Source organism: Primulina eburnea, chromosome 1 (assembly GCF_022965805.1).
Source record: "Primulina eburnea isolate SZY01 chromosome 1, ASM2296580v1, whole genome shotgun sequence".
In the NCBI taxonomy this organism is placed as follows: domain Eukaryota; kingdom Viridiplantae; phylum Streptophyta; class Magnoliopsida; order Lamiales; family Gesneriaceae; genus Primulina; species Primulina eburnea.
In genome coordinates this window covers 21,901,454-21,917,545 of record NC_133101.1, presented here as the reverse complement: position 1 = coordinate 21,917,545, position 16,092 = coordinate 21,901,454, and the positions used below count along the sequence as shown (strand labels likewise).

The following is a 16,092-nucleotide window of genomic DNA, read 5'->3' as shown; positions in this document are numbered from 1 at the left end:
CTCACTGGTCTCATCAACATAACATCCCGGTGCAAAGCAGGCTTGAGGCTATCCATGAAATGCCTCAGCTTCTGGGCGGCATCTCTAGCAATGAGGGGTACAAAGTGACAGCCCCTATAGAACTTCTGAATAAACTCGGCCACAGACGAGTCCCCCCGGCGGAGACTCATGAACTCCTTTTTCAGGCGGCCCCTGACATCAGCTATAAAATACTTATCATAGAACACCTCCTTTTACTGCTCCCAAGTGAGGGTAGCTAGTTTCAGCCCGTGGGCTGCTCCCTCCCACCACAGGGATGCATCATCTCTCAACATATGCATGGCGCACATGACCTGGTCGCCATCCCTCATATCCAGGTACTAAAAATGTAGCTCCAAAGATCGAATCCAACCCTCTGCCAAGAATGGATCAATGGTGCCCCCAAACTCCTTCAGGTTGAGCCGTCTAAACTGCTCATATATGTCTGTCTGAGGTCGGGGAGCCTACTCCAGAATTCTAGCCATGCCCTCGAGAACTCGAGTAGCTGCATCCAATGGCGGTGGTGGTGGTGGAGGTGGGCCTCTGCAGCCTCATGGAGTATCATCCTGTCAGTCTGTACTAGGGACGCTCTGGGAGGGATGATATTTGAATACAGTCTAAATTCTAAACGTATCCCATCATGCAATTGAATCAAGTTTTCAAAACATTTCAATCCTTAAATCATGGAAGTAGCTAATCATGTATTGTAAATTTTAAATCATGTAATCATACAGGTGATAGCATTAAAACATTTAAAACATAAAGATGATACAAGGCATGCCTTAACGTGTAAATGCTTGAAAACACAAAGATATGCGCGTCGAGCTAGCACCGGAGGAGCGGGGAGGAAGCTTGCTTGAAAAATATAGAGTAAATCGAGGGCTGCTGGTATTTTTCTCTCGAAGATAGAGGCTGTTGAATGGGGGAGGGGGCGGATGCTGCTAGGTTTAGGGTTAGTGTTTAGTTTAGAATTGTTTAAGTAGAAAACTAACACACTAATGGGCGCTAATTAAAATTTAAAAAGATTTTGGGCCCATTAAGCACTAAAATAATCCCATCAAACCCAATAGCACTCTCGAAAAATATTTCGTTTAGGTACGTTTTTAAAAATATTACCCGAACCCTCAACAAGTCCTCTGAATCGATAAAATTTGCGTACCGGTTTAGAATACGTCCCGGACCGTAAAATATCCAATCAAGGCTCATTTTCGAAATTCTCCCTTAAATACACCTTATATTAAATAATTAAAAAAAAAATATTCGATAAAAATTATTTTTCCTGATTATTCCCGATCTCTGTTACTCGTTCGAGAGCGAAATGCAATTTAAAACCCTAATGCATGAAACTTAAACTACCAATGAAATAAACACTTAATCATGTAATAATCATGCAATAAATGCATAAAAATCATTAAACACATATTTAAATAAAACCATAGATTGCATGCAGTCAAGTTAAGTAGTTCGAATTTCCTAGACCTTACATTGTTGGTCTCAGTTTTTTATTGGAAATAAATAGACTAGTTTTGTCTAATAGACTGGGTTTGTCTACTTCAAAATCTTGGATCTTTTTAAGAAGGTCCAAGTTAATAAGGTTCGCCTTAAGGGCTGCTTCTATTTTTTGTAATTTTTCCAACATTTCCTTAATTTTATCAGACATTATTGATTTAAAATCATTTAGTCTTTTAAATGGTTACAAAATTGAATATCGGTTTTAAAATATTTTTTAGGAATTTCATAAAAACTCTTTTTTGGAAAACTATTTTCATTGCCTATTTGTTTACCATAATTCTTTTGGATATTTATTTTTTTCTAATTGGATAATCAATAAAATAATTTGGACCAATATAACAGTTGGTTGATTCTGGAACTTTAGGAAGGGTTTTAAAACTTTTATATAAAGGATTTTGTTCATTTTTAATTTCTTCATCCACTCGCGTCCAGTGTTGTAGATTCCTGTCATCTTCCCTTGATAAACAACATAATATGATAAGTTTTCTGAATCAGCTTCATGTGTTGGTTGGGAGGAAAGATTTATTTGACTGAAATAATAGGTCAATGCATTTATGACTATGACTTTTTGATTGGAATCGTTTGGTTGGACGTTTCATAAATTTAATAAAGTTTTTCAGATTATTCTAGATTAAATGGTCTTGAAAGCCTGAAACATTTTTGTGAGTTTTCTGGATAAATAAGAAGAATGATATCTCCAAAAGAAAATAATTATGTGGGGGATTTTTTTAGGGAATAATCAAATTTGCTTGATGATGTCATTTTCCTACATGGATCAAATAAATTTGTTAGAATTCTTTTATAATCGTTTTAATATCCATAAGTTTCTATTCTTTTTAGAGAAATATAATTTTTAAGATTGTTTAGATGAAATTTTTTTCATTGGATTATTACATTATTACTATATATATATATATATATATATATATATATATATATATATTAGAATATGATTTTATTAAATTTATATTTCTTGTTTAATATTGATTTTTTGTTTTTTAATTAACATTTAATTTAGAATTGTTAGCAGCTGAATGTTTTCATTGTTATTTTCTTAATTTTTTTAAGTATTATCCTTGATTTTATAAAATTTAAATCAGCACCAGTATCAAAAAGGGCTATTGTATTAATTTTAAAAATTTTTGAAAATATTATATTTATTTTTAATATTTATTTTCTAGAGTTATTTCTCTTAGTATGATAGGATCGGTTAAAGGGTAAGGAGTGTTTAGAAGGAGGGTTGAATAAGCACTCACGATTTTTCTACTTTCTTTTTCGAAAGTTTGAATCAATTTGGTGAGAAACTGATTCTCAAAATCATGTCAGTCGATCACAATCAGTTAACAGTTAAGTGCGGAATGAAATGACTGAAAGATAGAATATAGTAACTGAAAAGCTTAAGGAAAATGCATAGAGTTTGTTTCTGGATGTTCAGAGATTTCAATTACTCCTACGTCACCCCTTCTATCATGAAAATAGGATTTTCACTAAAATACTTTGATCAATACAAGAGTTGTACAGATCCACTTCAGTTTTGGACTTAGCACTGCCAAAGCTGAAACTCTTAGTTAACAAAAATTTTCACAGTTCTTCGACTGGACTTATGATAAACATAAAAATTGAACATTAATTAAATGTTTTATAATATAAATATATAGTTTTTGTTTTATTAAATGTTTAAATATTATATGTTTTATAATAAAAATTGTATAAAATATAAGTTGTTGTGTAATTATAAGTTTTTACTATTTTTACAGGTTCGATAAAAGAAGAATAAACTTGGCATTGCAAATGGGATTAAGATGATTCTTGGACCTGTAGAAAGTTGATGTTAATATCTACAATATTGATGGCAAGCATGAGATAAAAATCCTTTCACAATTGGGATCAAATTAAGCAACAATTAAAGTTACCAAAGGAGTGGCAGTTTTACCATGCTCTAGTATTTTGACCATATCTCTCAAATTACTTGGTCAAATATTCTGAAAAAAATACCACAACTAGACAACTCAATTATCCACATGTTTCATTTTATGTGAAGAAGCAAATTCGAAGAAGAAGACCTTCAAAAGTGATGTGTAATATAATATTAATTTCTTGGAACACCAATGAAGACTTTTGTGTAAAAAATAATATTTTATTTGTGGTTGTCTCCCCAAATTTGGCTATAAATAGGGGTGTATTGTAATGTATTGAGATATCCCTCATTCTATGAACAAATCTTTGAGTTCATAACATTTCTCTCTATATTTTTCTTTTATTTCTTCATTTAAATATAATTAGCTTGTTAATTTCATATTCAAAGTTTTACACTTTGAATAATGAATAACTAACTTCCTAAAGTTGAGATGATAAGGTGAAGCTCTTGGCATGATAATAAGGTTATTATAAGGTAAGAATCTATGTTTTATATTATTTAATCATTATTTATTGTTTATGTTATATTTATTTCTTTAAGTATTTTTATACCCTACTTATAAGTGGGAGTTTTGATTTATTGTTGCTATATGTTACACTAAATTCTTGGAACCATTTAAATGTTAGTTTGGTATTACCAACCATTTAAAGTGGATGCCTTGATTTATTATATATAAATATATTATAATATTAAATTCTTGGAACCATTTAAATGTTAGTTTGGTTTTACCAACCATTTAACTTGGATTCCTTGATTTACTATATATAAATATATCATAATAATATTTTCTTGGTACCATTTAAATGTTAGTTTGGTTTTACCAACCATTTAAAGTGGGAACCTTGATTTAGTGTTTACAAATATATATATAGCACAATAAATACTTGACCACATCTATAAGTTTTGGTATATATTATATATTTATGAGATAATAATTTATAACATAATATAAATATGATTATTTAATATATTGGAACCATTTTATTAAGTGGATTTCAATATTGTTCGTTAATGTTAACTTTATTAAAATACCAAGAGTGGATCCTTTAATCTCAACTACTTAAATTAAAATTTGAACAATTAAAATTTACCCATTAAATATTCAAACAATTAAAATTAAAAAGAAACAAAAACAAAAACAAAACAAAAAGACATTGTAGTGGACTTGTAATTACCTTAGCTTCCATGTGGATACGATATTCGGACTCACCGAATTATATTACTTGTGGACAACCTGCTCTTGGGAGTGCAACAATCAAAGTCGCAACAAGTTTTTGGCGCCGTTGCCGGGGAAGTATAATTTAATTTCAAGTCTATTTAATTTTGTTTATGGTTTATTTTTCTTTATTTGAATTTTTATTGCTTTTGTGTGTTTTTTTTTCTTTTTCTTTTGCATTTGCATGAGCATTTGGTCACGTACACTTAGTGGTCGACTCATTCGAAATAACCCTTTATTTTTACAAAACATGGCGGAAGAACCCATCCAAGAAAATCAAGATGAAATTCAATCTCAACATGATAATGATAGACGAAGAACACTTAGAGATCACATGAATCCTACACGTACTAGTGCACCTTCATGTCTAGTTTTTCCCCCTGATGCATCTCATTTCAATTTTAAGCCTGGTATTATCCAACTTTTACCCAACTTTCATGGCTTAGATTCTGAAAATCCATACATGCATTTACGAGAGTTTGAAGAAGTGTGCAACACATATAATGATCTAAATTGTAGCATGAACACCATTCGACTTAAGCTTTTTCTTTTTTCTTTAAAAGATAAAGCTAAAACTTGGCTACAAAATCTTAGATCGGGATCCATTCGAACTTGGGATGAATTGAAACAACAATTTTTGAAAAAGTTTTTTCCATCTCATAGAACAAATTCTTTCAAAAGGCAAATCATCAATTTCACTCAAAAACAAGGAGAAACTTTTTATCAGTGTTGGGATAGATACAAAGAATTGCTTAATCTTTGTTCACATCATGGTTTTGAAATTTGGAGAGTTGTTTCTCAATTTTATGAAGGCTTAACACCTAAAGATAGGCAAATGGTTGAATTTATGTGTAATGGAACATTTGAAGATAAAGATCCAAATGAGGCAATTGAGTATCTCGATTCATTAGCTGAAAATGCTCAAAATTGGGACACTATAGGTACTATCGAACCATCAAACAAGATTCAATCTCCTACATCTGGTGGAGGTATGTACACTCTCAAAGATGAACATGATCTTCAAGCTAGATTTACCTCTTTGGCAAGAAAAGTTGAGGCACTTGAATTGAAAAAGAATGGTCAATTAAAATCTGTTCAAGAAATTGTGTGTCACATCTGTGACACAAGTGATCATTTTACAAAAGATTGTCCCACTTTGCCCTCTTTTAAAGAATGTCTCCATGAACAAGCCAATGTTTTGAACAGTTTCAAAAGGCCAAATTTTGAACCATTTTCTCAAAATTACAATCCAGGTTGGCGAAATCATCCAGTTGGAGGAATGATAATGCTGCACAGTTTTCACAACCACATTTTCAAAATCAACAAAATTTTCAAAATTATGCACCTTATGTTCCTCCGCCGAAAAGAAATTTGGAAGATACATTGAATTCTTTCATTGCAAAGCAAGAATCTATCAATACTCAAACTGCTCAAACCATGACAGATTTGAAAGATACTCTTGCTAAATTTGCATCTGCACTTAATGTTCATGAAAAAGGTAAATTTCCTTCACAACCTTTGCCTAATCCTAAGGATCATCATACACAAACTGGAACTTCTGCAACTCAACCGATGGATCAGGTAAAATCTGTTATTACCCTTCGAAGTGGTAAGGTTGTGGAAAAATCCATTCTTGAACCTTGTGAAGATGATGATAAATCAACTCCAAAGGGTAAGGAAGTGGAACCCATAACTTGCGAAGAGGAGGTTCAACAGACAGTGTCACCACCATTCCCTCATGCATTGAAAAATACAAAAAAATCAAATTTGAATTCTGATATATATGATATTTTTAAACAAGTAAAAGTTAATATTCCTTTATTAGATGCAATAAAACAGGTACCATCATATGCCAAATTTTTGAAAGACTTGTGCACTGTGAAAAGAAAATTGAATGTGAAAAAGAAAGCATTTTTAGCAGAACAAGTAAGTGCAATCATTCAAAATAATAATGCTTTGAAATACAAAGACCCTGGTTGTCCTACTATTTCTTGTATTATTGGAGAACGAAAGATTAAAAAAGCCTTGCTTGATCTTGGAGCTAGTGTTAATTTACTTCCATATTCAGTTTATCAAGAACTCAATCTAGGCGAGTTAAAACCTACTTCGGTAACACTTTTACTTGCCGATAGATCTGTTAAAGTGCCAAGAGGTATGGTAGAAGACGTGTTGGTCCAAGTTGATAACTTTGTATATCTTGTCGATTTCATAGTTTTAGATACACAACCTATCGAAGCTTGTAATGCAATTCCTGTAATTTTGGGTCGTCCATTTTTAGCAACTTCTAATGCTCTTATAAATTGCAGGAATGGAATAATGAAGTTGTCATTTGGTAACATGACCTTGGAGCTCAATGTTTTTAATCTTTGTAAGCAACCACATGACAAAGGAGATGAAAGTGAAGATGAAAATCTTATTGAAACTCTTGTGGAAGAAAACATTCAAGAAGGGAGTACTCGTGATCAATTAGATATTTGTTCAATTGAAACTGTTAAAGAAAATATTGAAATTGATCTTGATGATTTTATCAGGTATCACTCGTTACCAGGATCAGAGAAAGAATTTGAGGCGAAATATGAGAACAAAGACGAACCACCAATATTGGAGTTAAAACCCTTGCCAGAAGAATTGAAGTATGCATTTCTTGGAGAAGATGAAACATATCCAGTGGTAATTTCTTCCAAACTAGAAAGTGATCAAGAAGGTAAATTAGTTGATATGCTTAAAAGACATAAAAATGCAATTGGTTGGACACTGAAAGATCTCAAGGGCATTAATCCACTAATTTGCACACACAAAATTCATTTAGAAGAAAATGCTAAAACATCTCAACAACCACAAAGGAGATTAAATCCACACATGAAAGATGTTGTGAAAACTGAAGTTCTCAAACTACTTGATGTTGGGATTATCTACCCTATTTCTGATAGTAAGTGGGTAAGTCCAACACAAAGAGTTCCAAAAAAATCTGGCATCACAGTGATAAAAAATGAAAAAGGTGAATTGTTAACAAGTAGAGTCCCATCTAGTTGGCGGATGTGTATTGACTATAGAAAATTAAATGATGCCACTAGAAAAGATCATTTTCCATTACCATTTTTGGATCAAATTTTAGAAAGAGTAGCTGGTCATCCCTACTACTGTTTTCTTGACGGATATTCAGGCTATTATCAAATTCCCATTGCACTCGAAGATCAAGATAAAACTACATTCACATGTCCTTTTGGAACATTTGCATTTAGAAGGATGCCATTTGGATTATGCAATGCCCCAGCAACATTTCAAAGATGTATGCTAAGCATTTTTTGCGACATGGTTGAAAATTGTTTGGAAATTTTCATGGATGATTTAACTGTATTTGGGAATACATTTGATAATTGTCTTGAAAATTTGGAAAAAGTTTTAAAAAGATGCGAGGAAAAAGGTCTTATTTTAAATTGGGAAAAATGTCATTACATGATTACTTCTGGAATTGTTTTGGGACATGTCGTGTCATCTCATGGAATTGAAGTTGATAAAGCAAAAGTTGATGTCATTGCCAATTTACCCCCTCCAAAAACCATTAAAGAAATTCGATCATTTTTGGGACATGCTGGATTTTATAGGAGGTTTATAAAGGACTTTAGTTTAATCTCTAAACCCATTTGTAACCTCTTAACAAAAGACACTGCATTTGAGTGGACTCAAGAATGTCAAAATGCTTTTGATAAAATCATTCGACATTTAACATCAGCTCCTATCATGCAACCTCCTAACTGGTCTTTACCATTTGAAATCATGTACGATGCGAGTGATTATGCAGTCGGTGCAGTACTGGGTCAAAGAAGAAACGGTAAGCCTTATGTGATATATTATGCAAGTAGAACTTTAAACAATGCTCAAATGAATTACTCCACAACTGAAAAAGAACTACTTGCTGTAATATTTGCATTAGATAAATTTCGTTCTTATTTGATTGGATCAACGACTTTTGTGTTTATTGATCATTCTGCTATTAGATATTTGTTGACGAAACAGGATGCAAAGCCACGACTGATACGATGGATTTTGTTGCTCCAAGAATTTGACATTGTGATCAAAGATAAAAAAGGAACCGAGAATGTCGTAGCCGATCATTTATCGAGACTAGTAACAGGATCATCTTGTGAAATGACACCAATTAATGATAATTTTCCTGATGAACATCTATTTTCAGTTACTACTACACCTTGGTTTGCTAATATAGTAAATTTTCTTGTGACAGGAAAAATGCCACCGCAATGGAGTTCCCAAGATAAGAGAAAATTTTTGAATGAGGTAAAAAACTTTTATTGGGATGATCCGTATCTGTTCAAGTACTGTCCAGATCAAATTTTTCGACATTGCATACCCGACAATGAGGTAAGTAGTGTCATTAAATTTTGTCATTCAGAAGCATGCGGAGGACATTTTTCTTCAAAGAAAACGGCTGCAAAAATTTTGCAGTGTGGATTTTATTGGCCCACTTTGTTTAAAGACACCCACAAAATCTGCAAGATCTGTGAAAATTGTCAAAAATTGGGTGCAATTTCAAAAAGAAACATGATGCCTTTGAATCCTATCATTGAAATTGAAATCTTTGACTGTTGGGGAATTGATTTTATGGGACCTTTTCCACCGTCGTTTGGATACTTGTATATTTTAGTTGCAGTTGATTATGTTTCCAAATGGATAGAGGCAATTCCATGTCGAACAAATGATCATAAAATCGTCATCAAATTTTTGAAAGAAAATATTTTTAGTAGATTCGGAATTCCTCGAGCTATGATAAGTGATGGGGGAACTCACTTTGTTAATAAACCATTTGCTTCATTAATGAAAAAATATGGTATTACTCACAAAGTAACAACTCCTTATCATCCTCAAACAAATGGACAAGTTGAATTAGCTAATAGGGAGATAAAGCAAATTTTGGAAAAAACTGTTAACTCAAATAGAAAAGATTGGTCTCTGCGACTTAATGATGCACTGTGGGCATATCGAACAGCTTTTAAAACATCATTGAATATGTCTCCCTATAGGTTGGTTTATGGAAAACATTGTCATTTGCCTGTGGAATTGGAACATAAATCTTATTGGGCGATCAAAACTTTAAATTCAAGCATGGATGATGCCAACAAATTGCGTAAATTGCAACTTAATGAACTTGATGAACTCAGAAATGATGCGTATGAGAATTCAAGGATTTATAAAGCAAAAATCAAATCATTTCATGATAAAACAATTCTTAGAAAATCTTTTGAGATTGGTAAAAAAGTTTTGCTTTATAATTCTCGACTTCACATATTCCCAGGAAAATTATGATCAAGATGGACAGGCCCATATGTTGTAAAGCATGTGTATCCTTATGGAGCTGTGGATATTGAAAATCCTAAAAATGGTGATGTTTTTAAAGTGAATGGACAAAGGCTTAAACCATTTTTGGAAAATGAAATCTTTCAAGAAGAGTTTATTTCCCTTTCTGATCCTTAAATTTTTATGTTGCATTTAATTTTGTTTGTTTTTATTTCAGGTTTCCTTAATCTTTTTATTTTCCCGGTTAAATGGCGGATAACGGTACTCCGTGACTCTCATAGTCGGTTAAATCAGTTTCCCACAATTGCTGATACAAAAATAAAAAAAAATCATTTCTTTTCTTTTCAAAATGGATGAAATTCTCTCAAAAATTTGTAAATATTTTCCCTCTGTTTCTGAAAATGTTCTAAGAAAAATTTATGCAGGAAGGGGTGAAAGATTGAGATTGCTAATGCAAAAAGGAATTCCAGAAGATATTCGTCTTGTAATTGAAGCTAAGGTCCGATTAGGAGGAGAAGTTCCACAATCATTGCTCATTCGGTATTTGCCTGGATTAGGAAAAAGCACTTATGCGAAAAAACGAAGGGCAAAAAGTTTAGGGGTTTGTCATAAGTGTGCAAGATGGACTTGTGACAAACGAAGCAGATCTTTGGGATGTGTTTCCGATAACAGAGAAGATAAAATTGGTTTCATTAAGAATGGGCTGAGTAAGGAGTCTTTGGATAACATCTTATTGACTCTTGAGACGCATTCTAGTGGACATGTGCATATTGAACTTCTCCGTTTATGGAAACAATTTCAAGATAAGCGTCATAGTCTTGGGAATCTGACTAAAAAAGACCCTGTTTGCCAATTTATAAGAAAATTGGATGGGAAGCATATCCTCGACTCATAGAAGGCGTTGAAGCCGTTTCTGGACGTAAAACCAGAGGAAAATTGTGAGCCACAATCACACTACTGTTTATATGCATCTGTGTCATTATTGTTTTTACTATTTATTCTGTTTACAGCTGTGACCCATAGTTTTGTCATGATAACATATTACCCCTATAAAATCTCTCATCTTTCTCTCTATTTTAGCAGAAAAAAAAAGAAAGTAAAAACATGGCTGGATCCTCTGCACAAACATTGAAAAATATTTGTGTATTTTGTGGGTCGAGTCATGGAAAAAATGAAGTGTTTGTAGAAGCAGCGAATAATCTTGGAAAGATATTGGCTGAGAGAAAAATTCACTTGGTATATGGGGGAGGTAATATTGGGTTAATGGGATCTGTTTCAACATCTGTTCATCTTGGAGGTAGTCAGGTTTTGGGTATTGTTCCTATAGCTTTAGCTGAAGGAAATATTACAGGTGTTACGATTGGGGAGGAATTAAAAATTTCTTCTATGTATGAAAGAATCACTCAAATGATTGAAAATTCTGATGCTTTTATCGCACTACCAAGTGGTTTTGGTACATTAGAAGAAATTTTTCACACTGTTTCTTGGGCACAACTTAATATCCATAATAAACCTGTGGGCTTGTTGAATATCAATAATTATTATGACAGTTTGTTGACATTTCTTGATAAAGCTGGGGAACAGAATTTCATTTCAGAAAATTCACGACGGATGCTCATCTGTGCTTCGACTGTCGATCAATTAATTGATGATTTGGAAGCTTTTGTTCATAAGCCAGATCCGATGATAACAAAGATCAATTGGTCGCAATCAAGCAGTAAGAAAAGGAAGTTGGATCATTGATTCAAAAGTCGTGGATTGGTTTGCATTTGTTTCAGTTTGTTATCTTCAATAAAATTCCAGGTGATATCTCTTTCATTATGCACTCTTTATTACTAGTTATTTTGACATTAGGGACAATGTCATATCCTGATTAGGGGGAGAACAAACTTATATAAAAAATATTTAAAAAAAATATTAAAAAATTAAAAAATATATATTATTTTAAAATAAAATCATGTTTATTGTTTGTATCTTAGTAATTTTCGCAAAAATGTTATACATTACATGTTTGAAAGATTTAAATTAGAATATGCATTAATCTATTTAAGAATGTTTAAATTTTTATTTGAAAAAAAAATGTCAATTTTAATATTCTGATCAATATAAAAATATGATTTATGAAATCTTTTTGAGTGATTAACCATTGTGATAAAATCAGGTATTAAAGTATATGGCCCAAGATATACCTTATAAAAGTGCCTAAAATTTTAAACTCACACATATTTTGTGAGTGAGTGGAGAGGACTGAGAAAACAGCTTTCGAGCCTTTATTGATCATGAGAGAGACTATCTATTGTTTAGATCTTGAGTTCTTATTTTGAAAAAAAAAATGATATTTCCTAAAAAAAAGAAAAAAAAAAGAGAAAAATACGAAAAGAAAGATGTTGAAGATCTATGTAATTTTTAAGTTATATGCTGCGACCCATTTTTCTCTCATAAGAATAAAAAAAAAAGAAAAAAAAGAAAGAGAGAAATACATTGTACAAATTAAATAAATATGTTGTCAAAAAGCATAAACTTAGTCTGATTCCATGATGTAAAAAAAAAATCAGGAAAAAAAAAATATAATAAGAACAACTGGATTTTAAATCAATGGATTTTCTATCTTTTGATTAGTTTGGCTCGTTTGTCTGTCTGCATTCTGTAAACCATTTTCCTGAGCATTCATCTGTATTCCAACTCCATGAGAGAAATCGTTGCCATAAATAGAAACATTTATTAACCTGTGAGGATATGGAGTTGAGACTCTTACTAGGAATTTCTGAAGGCCGTGTACACTTAACTACCTGAAATAAGCTTTGAATTAATCATCTCAAATTATTTCATAAATTATAATTATGATGATCTTGATATAACTTTGACAGTTTTCAAATTTAATTTAAACACTTAGATAGTTTTGATTACATTTCTATTTAAATTAATCAATATGTTTTGTATTGCTATTAACGCTTAAATTGCTAGGGACTAGCAATAAGCTGGTTGGGAGGTGTGATAAACATAACAATTGTACATTAATTAAATGTTTTATAATATAAATATATAGTTTTTGTTTTATTAAATGTTTAAATATTATATGTTTTATAATAAATTGTATAAAATATAAGTTGTTGTGTAATTATAAGTTTTTACTATTTTTACAGGTTCGATAAAAGAAGAATAAACTTGGCATTGCAAATGGGATTAAGATGATTCTTGGACCTGTAGAAAGTTGATGTTAATATCTACAATATTGATGGCAAGCATGAGATAAAAATCCTTTCACAATTGGGATCAAATTAAGCAACAATTAAAGTTACCAAAGGAGTGGCAGTTTTACCATGCTCTAGTATTTTGACCATATCTCTCAAATTACTTGGTCAAATATTCTGAAAAAAATACCACAACTAGACAACTCAATTATCCACATGTTTCATTTTATGTGAAGAAGCAAATTCGAAGAATAAGACCTTCAAAAGTGATGTGTAATATAATATTAATTTCTTGGAACACCAATGAAGACTTTTGTGTAAAAAATAATATTTTATTTGTGGTTGTCTCCCCAAATTTGGCTATAAATAGGGGTGTATTGTAATGTATTGAGATATCCCTCATTCTATGAACAAATCTTTGAGTTCATAACATTTCTCTCTATATTTTTTTTATTTCTTCATTTAAATATAATTAGCTTGTTAATTTCATATTCAAAGTTTTACACTTTGAATAATGAATAGCTAACTTCCTAAAGTTGAGATGATAAGGTGAAGCTCTTGGCATGATAATAAGGTTATTATAAGGTAAGAATCTATGTTTTATATTATTTAATCATTATTTATTGTTTATGTTATATTTATTTCTTTAAGTAATATTTTTATACCCTACTTATAAGTGGGAGTTTTGATTTATTGTTGCTATATGTTACACTAAATTCTTGGAACCATTTAAATGTTAGTTTGGTATTACCAACCATTTAAAGTGGATGCCTTGATTTATTATATATAAATATATTATAATATTAAATTCTTGGAACCATTTAAATGTTAGTTTTGTTTTACCAACCATTTAACTTGGATTCCTTGATTTACTATATATAAATATATCATAATAATATTTTCTTGGTACCATTTAAATGTTAGTTTGGTTTTACCAACCATTTAAAGTGGGAACCTTGATTTAGTGTTTACAAATATATATATAGCACAATAAATACTTGACCACATCTATAAGTTTTGGTATATATTATATATTTATGAGATAATAATTTATAACATAATATAAATATGATTATTTAATATATTGGAACCATTTTATTAAGTGGATTTCAATATTGTTCGTTAATGTTAACTTTATTAAAATACCAAGAGTGGATCCTTTAATCTCAACTACTTAAATTAAAATTTGAACAATTAAAATTTACCCATTAAATATTCAAACAATTAAAATTAAAAAGAAACAAAAACAAAAACAAAACAAAAAGACATTGTAGTGGACTTGTAATTACCTTAGCTTCCCTGTGGATACGATATTCGGACTCACCGAATTATATTACTTGTGGACAACCTGCTCTTGGGAGTGCAACAATCAAAGTCGCAACAACTTAGCACAACTGAATGAATTACAACAAGATAATTTTGTGCTATTGAGCTCTTTATATATAGCCTTGAATGCTACTGATGAATCTTATAAGTGTGAGCTTAACTTTGAATTTGAGCAGAGTAACATCAAACTGAAAGTGTGAATCGTTCGTGTTGTATATCTTCAACTGCTCTTTTCGCCAATTTATAGGCTTCTCTTCAACGGTAACATTAAATATAATTTGAATTTAATATCCATTGATTGCCACGTCAATATTATTCTGACATTCGTACACTATAGACTCTGAAATGCGGCGTTCCACCATGAGTTGCAGTCTTCTTTGTACTGTTGTCAGTTGAACGGTTGAACGTCCTTTTCAACTGATGACGTGTTCAGCTGAACGATCTGCTGATAAGTAATAGCTGGTATGCTTGTAATTGAAAGTATTAATTGATTTGTTTCCAACTGATCAGTCAGTTTATAAGTTCAGTTCGACTGCCTTCAATAAGCTGCGCATTAAGCTTCGGTTTAGGCGACTGTCAGTTTGATATGAGTAGATAAGTTTACTTCGGATTCTATGAACAGTTAGTCCAATAAATTGATACTTAGTTTGTCAAATCACCGAAATTTAGTTTCCAACAATTTCTCTTTTTCAGGTGATTGACAAAACTTGGAACTTAATAAACTGATTAACTAAAGAAAATTCTTCGAACTCATTGTAGATAAAATAATTTTTCTAGTGTACAGATTCGTACAAAGAAAAAACAAATCCTTCAACTAATAACTGAAAACAGCTGAAAACAATTGTTCTTCATTTCCGCTCTTTTGTTCTTTCATCAATCTATCTGCTTCCCCCTTTTTGTCAAGCACAACAACTATTAGAGATAAAATTCGAACATCAACTGCAATGTCTTTGACAGCAGTTAGCACAACCTCTTGCAGTAAATCAATCTTTTTGTTAACTGAGCTTTGCAGAGAATCAAATCGTTTGCCAACTAGATGTTGAGTCTGAAAATGGGATTCAGTCGACAGTTCTTTCTTGATCTCATCCATCTGAGTATAGAGATCATTTACATGCTGATTGAGCTGATCTAGTCTGTTCGAAGTAAATTCATGGTTAGAATTTAGATTCAATGAATGTACAAGCTGAGTCGACTGTATAGCAGAAATCACATTCACCATATTGTTTAGGTTGTGCTGAATAGTCGGAATTTCTTCAAACAGAGCCTTTGTATCAGAATTTGAGGAGACTGAACTCTGGAAGATTCTGGACTATGCAACCTTTCTTGTTGAGTAAACACGACCATGGTGTCGTCAGTTGCTTCAGTTTCATGCTCCAAAATTTCTGAAATAGTTTCAGTTGTGCGCTCTTGTTGAAGCTGGGGAGGAGAGGAGACAGATGGAAGATCCAAAGTAGTAGAAGGTAGTTCAGTTTGATGTTCAACTGAGACAATCAAATGTTCGGTTTCTTGTATAGATGGTTCCAAAACTGGTTCTTCAGTTTGTTGATCAACTGGCTCTTCAGTTTGCTGATCAACTAGTTTGTCAGCTGATACTTCTT

At 31.8% G+C, this 16,092-nt stretch overlaps 1 pseudogene; it reads left to right on the top strand.

Annotated features, from left to right (window-relative positions):
- The first annotated feature begins 501 nt into the window (after window positions 1-501).
- LOC140805675 (uncharacterized) lies at window positions 502-15,191 on the top strand (annotated as a pseudogene).
- The last annotated feature ends 901 nt before the right edge of the window (window positions 15,192-16,092 follow it).